General features: G+C 52.7%; 1 protein-coding gene across 2 annotated transcripts in view; it reads right to left on the minus strand.

The window, feature by feature from the left end:
• The window catches only part of Ppara (peroxisome proliferator activated receptor alpha), a 68,179-nt gene extending 64,905 nt beyond the window's left edge, over window positions 1-3,274 (minus strand). The window contains exons 1-2 of one of the 2 annotated variants that reach the window (XM_028878143.2): window positions 3,189-3,274; window positions 1,938-2,024 (exon numbers count right to left, since the gene is read on the minus strand). The gene's annotated coding sequence lies outside the window, so the exon portion shown is untranslated. Of the gene's footprint in view, window positions 1-1,937; window positions 2,025-2,667; window positions 3,092-3,188 lie in introns of those variants that run through there. The other variant, XM_028878142.2, reaches the window with a different exon arrangement.
• Between the last annotated feature and the right edge of the window lie 5,303 nt (window positions 3,275-8,577).

An 8,577-nucleotide genomic window follows, 5' to 3' on the forward strand; every position in this document is an offset into this window, starting at 1 on the left:
TTGTGAGTTTACCTCCAAATAAATTTCTTTGATCATTAAGCTGATTTCATGGATTGCTAGCGATTTAATCACATTATACCACGCCCACTGAAACTGTATCTTTTAAAACAGTACCTATTAAGCTTCCCAAATCAGAAATAAAAAGAGGCCCTCTCCCTTCTGCCACCCAAAGCAGACATTCAACAGGCCACAACCTTAGCTGCAATGCCACAAAGTTAGGACAAACATCGGCCACCAAGAATATCACCATCCCACATAGGCCACAAGAGTAAACATGGGGAGAAAAATTCATTGTAGTTAAAATGTATTTATCTCAAGCAAAGAGAGATTTTAATTGATGTTTTGATAAAATCTTTTCAGACAATATCATAAAGCCACAGATGATCATAACATTTAGAAAAGGCACAGGGGTTCCTAGGCACTGAAGGGGAAGATCTCCATTCTCTCACTACATTCCAGCCTCTTCATCTTTTAACCATTATGAGGACAGTTATAAATTTCTTTTTTTTTGTTGTTTATCTGCTTGTTAACTTTGTTATCACTGTTTGCTTATTTTTTAAGAGAGGGTCTTACTGTATAGCACTGGCTGGTCTAAAACTCTGTGTAGATCACGCTGGTCTTGAACTCACAGAGATCCTCCGGCCTCTGCCTCCTGACTACAGGGATTAAAGGGATATGTCTGACTATTTTATTTGTTTTTGAGACGAGGTCCCATGGAGCCCAGGCGAGTCTCAAACTTATCATATATTTTTTATTCTCCTGCCTCTGTCCCCTCAGTGCTGGGGTTACAAGCATGTGCCACCACACCTGGTTTATGTGGTGCGGAGGATCAAACCAAGGGCCTTGTGCGTGCTAGGCCAGCACTACACCAGCCCAGCTCCAGCATGAAAATCAGTTTCATGAGAAAGTCCATGGCTGTCTTGCTTATGAATGACACAGTAGCCCCCAGCTCATGAATGACACAGTAAGCATGAAAGAAATGAATGAATTATATACTCACATATATCAATATATGCATTGGCTAAATACTGTATCTAAACCTAGTGAGATGTTATACACTTTAAATGAAGCAAAAAGTACATTTTATTCACATGAAAATATTTTTTCTCAACCTAATAGTAAATAAAGCAAATTATAAAAAGTCTATGCAGAAGAAACATGTTTTCTCTCCTCTCACTCTTTCCACCCTTTCCACCCTTCACACACACACACACACACACACACACACACACACACACTCTTTAGGACTCTGTTTATAGGCTTAACAAAAATAAATCACAAAGAACAACTTCAGCCTTCAGTACTCAGGAGACTGAGGCAGGAATATAAAGAATTCAAGGATAGCCTCTGCTACATAGCAAGATCCAGGCAAGCATGGACTACACAGCAGGATCCTGCCCTGCTAACCAACACCGTGAGTCTGGTGTGTTTCCATACATGTTTACTATGTGGGAAAAGAAACACTTTGCCTTTTCCCATCGACCACCAGGCCCACTTTCTCTGGACTTTTACATGGTCGCTAAGGGATGGTCACCTGACTGTTTCTTAGGGTCATCCCTGCCGTGGCTAATGATGAAACTCACCTACCACATAGTTGAAGTTATCTGAAAACAGCGAGCAGACAGCAGGTCAGTCTTACTAGTCAGTTTATAACCAGTCAGGAAGACCCTTCCTAAAGCAATACCGCCTCCTTTCAAACAGCGCCAAAGCAGCCTGCCATAAAGAAATGAAGTTCCCGGGAAAACAGACACACTCAGAGACGAAACATGGTTCCATGCATTTGCCTGGCTTTACAAGCCCTGGAAAATGCATTCACTATTTCACCACAACATAATCTACCCGACGCCCCCCTCCTCCAACTCTCCTTTCAGTCTGAATCGCAACCCAAGACAGCATTTACGATATTCCAGTCTGGAAGCTCCATGAACCCTCTTTACCTGTGACGACAACGTCTTGCTCCTGAGCTGAACTTGCCACAAATGTCAGTTCCACCGGGAAGACAGGGCCTTGAACTTCAGCCTTGGCTGTAGGACATTAAGAAAGGAACCAGTTACAATATGTCCTCTGGATCCCCCCCAACTCTCCACCACCTTGGGAAAGTCACTGTGACCCTGCTGCCTGCAGCCACTACGGTGTTCCAGGGTCGCCCAAGAAAGTTCTAAGTTCCTCCCCCAAGAAGTGCTAGGAGGGGAGGGGCCGTTCTGGTTTCCTTAGGGGAAACCAGTGGGCTGGGGTTGGTGTGGGTGAGCAGCCCCAACTGTGGTAGAGTGCCCCTCAAAGACTAAGACATTATAACACCATGGGTTTTCTTATAAAGAATCTTAACTTCAGAGAAACACGTCTTTCCTTTAAATTTAAAAAAAAAAAAAAAAGTTTGGGAAAAGGAGGGGTGCAGTTGTTCCAGGCTAGTTGGAGTGGGCACTGGGGCAGAGTCACGCTCCCGACTAGCCCACTGGCACTCCCGGCTCCCTTCATCCCTTGCAGGTTGGCCTCGCAGTCAGAGGCAGAGGAGACTTAAGTTGCCCCCACACAGGACCCCCCCCGTGGCGCTGGGCTCTGGAGAGGCAGAGACATAGGGTGTCTTTGGCAGTCTCTATCTCCCCACTACGGTCAGGAGCAATGGGAACTGGTGCTCAAAAAAGAGGGTCGCCTGCTGGTGACACGAACCCACGGGCGTTTCTCCAGATCCACAGGAGTGGCCGGGCTCAGTGATCCCAGGATCGGTCTGTCCAGTCCTCAGGTTACCTCGCCTCTGAGATCCCTGAGGGTCTCAGGAAACGCCCCCCGGTGGGTGACGCCCAAATGCACGGCGCCGTGGGAAGGGCGCGCCCCGATGTCCCCGCCCGCGGGCCCTCCCCTCCAGGGGACAACCAGAGGACCCAGCGTCGCTCCAATTCAAGGACTCCGCGAAGCCCCCTAGCCCCACTACCAGCTGCGAACACCAGAGTTCGGAGCCGGCGCTCGGCACTCGCGGGGACCCGAAGTAGCCGGCAGTTCCGCGGGCCCCCGAGAGTCGCACGCGTTCCCAGCCTGTGCCCTCGCCGGTGCCTGTGGGTCTCCAGACCCGCGCCCCTGGTCCGCGCGCATGCGCCACCGAGCCCCTCCTCTCCCTGTCCACCCACTTCACTGTCCCGGGACAGGGGACGCCTGGCTCCCGCCCCCGCGCGTGCCCTCCCGCCCCCGGGCACCTGAGGCTGCGCTCCGCCTGCGGGTCCGCGGGGCCAGCGCGCCCGGGGAGGCGGCGCCAGGCGGGGCGCGAGCGGCTGCCTCCGCCCCCGTCACCCCTGTCGTGGGGCCGCCGCGTCCCGGGCCCCGGCCCGGCACCGCCTCCGTGCGCCCGTGCCAACCGCGCCCCCACGACACGCGCCGCCCCTCAGACGTCCCCTGCGGGGTCCCGCGGCGAGGTGACCGCCCCGGAAACCCCGCCCCCTAGGCCCGGGCCGCGGCTCAGGACGAGACACACACCCCAGACAGCAGCACCTGATTGGCTGCTGCGGGGCGGGGCGGGGCCGAAGAGGCCCGGGACAGCTCTCCCTAGCGCCCATTTAGTGACTGGGTGGGGAGCCCCTCCGCATCCGTTGGTAAACTGAGGCTGACCAGGTGTAGGGACTGCCCAAGGTCACCCGACGGGCGAGAAAGCCCCGCGGAAAGGGTACACTCCGACGCGCGCGCGCTCCAGCTCCCTGCCCCGCGCAGCAGCCCGGACTGAAGTTCAAGGCTGCGAATGGGGTACAGCTTCCAGCCTTGTGCCCTCGGTGTGCTCGTCTAGACCGCCGAGCGCAACACCCCCCAGTGTCCCGGGAGTTCGTGGGTGGGGGGTAGCTGGCGGGAGGGATCTGATCTTCAAGGCTCCAGGATGCGAAATGGGGAGAAAGGAAGAGCGAGCCGGGGCACGCGGCAACAGGTGGCCGAGGTGCCAGGGTGGGTGTGGCGGGCGGGGAACTAGGAGGCTGAAGGGCATCGGGGACGGTCGCAGGCAGGCGCCGCCGCCGCTCCGACCCTCCACCCCCGCCCCGCCCTGCGCAGTGCCCCCTCTGCCTATGCTGGGGTTGACCGTACCCAGCTGAGGTGCTGGGGCTCTGCCAACAGCCAGCACCGAGGGGTGGGGGTAGCGGGGATGGGGGAGAGGCCGTGGCCCGGCGCAGTCGCTTAGTTTGCGTCGCCACTGGATCTCCGCTCACGGAATGCACAGGGCCCCCGGGGTGCCAACGCATCAGGATACCTCTCTTTGGAGAACGAAATGTGTGCTATGCCAGCCCTCCTCTCTGTCCTCACGCTGCGCCTGCCACTATGCTATTTGTGGAGATGAGCGCCCGGGAGAACCTACCCGGGAAAGGAAACTTTAAGCGCACATCTCTTTACTTGGGGAACTGCGGACCCGACCAAACTGTCATATTCAGGAACTTCTTTTAAATCCACCCTTGCTGATTAGCCTCATACCTGTGGTGAACTTTGCCCCACCCTCCAGACACCCACAGAACATTCCCTACTTGTCTACTAGCAAGTCCTCCTTTTCTTGCTCACGCTGGCCAGGAAATAGCTGCTATTTGTATAATGCTTCAGAGCTTGCAAAATGGGGACCCTGGAGATGGCTGAGCGGGTAAACATGCTTGCCACCAATCCTGATGACTTGAATTTGAACCTGGGGACCCATATGGTAGAAGGAAAGAACCAACTCCTGAAAGTTGTCCTCTGACCTACACACACACACACACACACACACACACGCACGCACGCACGCACGCACGCACACGCACACGCACGCACGCACGCACACACACACCAGCCACACTGCCACATACAATAAATAAATGGAAAATATTAAAAGAGCTTGCAAGGTGATCTGCCTATATAATTATGATTTCCTGAATGACCCAGGGGACAGGCAGGGACAGCATTAAGCCATTGTTCTACCAGCAGCAGCATTGTGCTAGGTGGCATGTTTATAACAGTGAGCAAGGATGGCTGGAGGCTGCTCATAGACAGGGCTGCATCTCCGAAGGACATCCTTCCTAGCACACCAGGTGGCCAGAGTGGCCATTGGAAAGAGAGATCTTGGTTACCAGGTGTACACCAGGTTCCAAGCTCCAAGGACCAGAGTCCACACGCAGGGATGGTGCCTCTTTTTCTTCTTCTTCTTCTTCTTCTTCTTCTTCTTCTTCTTCTTCTTCTTCTTCTTCTTCTTCTTCTTCTTCTTCTTCTTCTTCTTCTTCTTCTTCTTCTCCTTCTTTTTCCAGAATGTTCTGGCATAAACCTAGTTCTACCAGGTGTTTGGAATGATCTGGAAAGAATGGTTAGGAGTGAGAACTAAGAGGGGCCAGCAGAGTCGCTGTGAGCACAGAGAACTCAGACACACAATAGTTGGAGTTCTTGAAGCTCCCAAGGTTTTAAGAAAACTTGTTTTTTAACTACATGTCCAGAGGAATCACTTTTGAAAAAAGGCCTCCCTTAGATATCTTGAACGTCTCTTCCTCAAATGGCCCTCTGTCACTTGCCCCAGAGGAGACTGCTTTCAGAGGAGAGAGATGCAAGGATTTGTCCTACACCCACCATGAAGGAAGCTGTCTCAGTGGGTGCACACCTGACTCCGGGATGCCTCTGCATCCTCTCTCCTCGCTTCCTAAGGTGTTGACGGGTGTGTAGACACATAGAGCAGAGCCCTGTACAGGGCTCAGTGGACCCCTGTAATTCTGGGGACTCATCAATGCTCTTGTGTTCCCTAGTTGGCATGTTAGTAGCCCCACTGGGAGTTTCTGGGCATGCGTCTTAGTTCACTCTGGGATGTCTTTTGAGATTGCATGATGATGTCACATGCAAATGTGTTGGGCCACATTTGTAGCTATCCTGGGATATATGTGGCCTACAGGATGCAGGTTAGACACACTTGTACCTTCCAAGTCCACATTTCCTGACCAGTTGCAGGTCCAGGAGAGAAAGCCAGTCTGTGACGCTCCTGTTGCACACACCCACCTGAAGGTGGATAGACAATATAATGGCAGGTAGTTTCCTGCAGTAAGCATATGGACAGTAGGTTAGAGCCCAGTGCAGGAAGCATATGAGTCCCACCACCTGTCCCCCCCGCAGCAGTTGGAGATTCTCCCATGGGTCTGGGGTCCAGGCCCATCTGTATTTACCTTGTAGCTTATGTAAGTCCTTTCCAGGAACCACCCAAGGCCTCCGAGGGTCACTGCCTTGCCCTCTGCTGATCTGCAAAGCCCTCCTATCATGTGTCATCTGCCAGGACAGTGGCCTCTGATCCCCTGGAAGCCTGCCTTCAATCAGGTGGTGGAAGTCCACCAGGGCAGGAGAAGTAGGTATTTGCTGATGGAAAATAGGAAGCCGCTGGTGGCCAGAGGTGGACTTCAGTGAAGGCCAACCCTGGTAGGTCCTTGGCTGCCACCCTTGGACCGGCACTCACCATTACAGGAAACAAAGTATGTTCACCTTAGACACGAGACTCGCAGTAGCCCTGGAAGGCAGTCAGTCCCACCTACTCCCACTTCAAATGAGGAAATCAAGGGCAAAAGCCACCGAGAGAGAGTGGGGATGCTCTCAGACCTCATATCCATTCTGCGATCTGCCCTTATCTGGTACAGAGGCCACCTGCTGGCTTTGACACCTCAGGCTCTGGCAGACATTGGAGCCTGGTGCTCTGGACAGATAGTCCTGGCCCCAAGACTCTTGGGGTTGGCATCAGACAATTCAAAAACCATGACAAGAAGGGGAGACAGGTTCAAGGAGGGAGCGTGTGGAAGTGATCTAAGGTGGGCAGAAGTGATGGGGTCCTATCCAGGAAGGGCCTGGTAGCTGGGGAGGATGAGGGGGTTATGGAGGTCTGGCATTTGTCCTAAGGTCTGTGGGAAGCCTGCCATGGGTGTTTTTTTTTTTTTCATTTTTCTTTATTAAGAAATTTTCTACTCCCTCCACATACCACCCACAGATACCCCTCCTCCCTTCTCCCCCCCCCAGCCCTCTCTCCCAAGCCACCCCACATCCCCCAAATCAAGGTCTTCCATAGGGAGTCAGCAGAGCCTGGCACACCGAGCCTAGGCAGGTCCAAGCCCCTTCCCACTGCACCAAGGCTATGCAAGGCATCACACCACAGGCACCAGATTCCCAGAAGCCTGCCCATGCACCAGGGACGGATCCTGATCCCCCTGCCTGGGTGCCCCCCCAAATAGTTCAAGCCAAAAACCATCTTCCGTATCCAGAGGGTCTAGTCCAGTCCCATGGGGGCTCCACAGCCACCAATCCACAGTTCATGGGCTTCCACTAATATGGCCGGTCATCTCTGCACGTCCTCACCATGGGTGGTTTTAAGCAGGGCTTCAATCCCATCAGAACAACAGATGAGAAGAGAGCTATGTCAGCTACGGGTGGTTACCCAGGCAGTGGAGATGGGTAAAGCTATAAGCTCACTGGAGGTCTGCAGGATCTGGAATCTTCGGCCCAGAAACTGCTGCATCATGGACACTCTACCCTTTTTGATAATTAACCCGTCGCCAGCCTAAGTTTACAGACTGCCTTTGCTCGCCATGGGTCAGATGTCTGTCTTTGTAAGTCTCAGAAGGTCAAAGCAGCCTGCCCACAGTGATTCTGCTCTTTGCCCCATCCCCTCCCAGTGCACACAGATACTCCCCTTGTGGACACATGTGACTATATCCCTAGTGGGCCCTGTCTTGGGGCACTGGGTCATAGGTGCCTTTTATCCAGCCTGGAGCGCAGACTTGCAGACTGACCCACTGTGTACTGTGAGAGTCTCAGTGTCCAGTCAAGTAGACAGATTCACTCCCCGAAGGATATGGACAGGAAGTGGAACCATGAGCCACATTGCTGTGAGTGGGCAAGGGTCAGGAGTGTAGCGATAAGGCGTAGTGTGCTAGTCACAAAAGCATGCCAGGTGTGGTAGCCTGTGCCACTGACCCCAGCACTTGGCAGGCAGAGGAAGGTGGATTTCTGTGAGTTTGAGGCTAGCCTGGTCCATGAGCAAGTTCCAGGACAGCCAGGGCTGCATAATAAAAGAGACCCAGTTTCAAACAAACTAACAAACAAAATGTGCTTTGTTTGTTTCCAAGAACCTGTGGCCAAATTTAGTCTGAAAATACTAAATGGAAATAAACATTTCACATATTTTAAATAACGTTTATTACAGTGTATTATTAGTTATTCTGTTTGGTTGCTAATCTCTTATTATGCCTGCTATATAAATTAAGCTTTATCCTGGGCAAGGATGATTAGGGAAATCTCAGGTTTTTCTTGGTTTTCTCCCTAGGTTCTGGTACTGAGTTTCAGCATCTCCTGGAGGCTTGGGAGTACACACATCACCTCTGCTGGGGATGCTCTCCTCTCAGTCCCCCTTAGTGCAGAGTCCGCTCCACCCATTAGTCACTCTGTAACTCTGGCTTTGGACTTGACTCCCACAGGAGCCTCCCCATCTAGCAAGCAGGGCCATTGTGTCTTCCCCAGGGTCCCAGTGCGAGAATGAGGAAGGTGCTTGTATGATTCCTCTGAAAGGCAGGTCACAGTCTTAATGCGGTGACCGTTAGCCTGAGAAGCTTCCTCTAGAAGCTTCTTGGC

The sequence above is a fragment of the Peromyscus leucopus genome, chromosome 20, assembly GCF_004664715.2.
Source record: "Peromyscus leucopus breed LL Stock chromosome 20, UCI_PerLeu_2.1, whole genome shotgun sequence".
NCBI lineage: Eukaryota > Metazoa > Chordata > Mammalia > Rodentia > Cricetidae > Peromyscus > Peromyscus leucopus.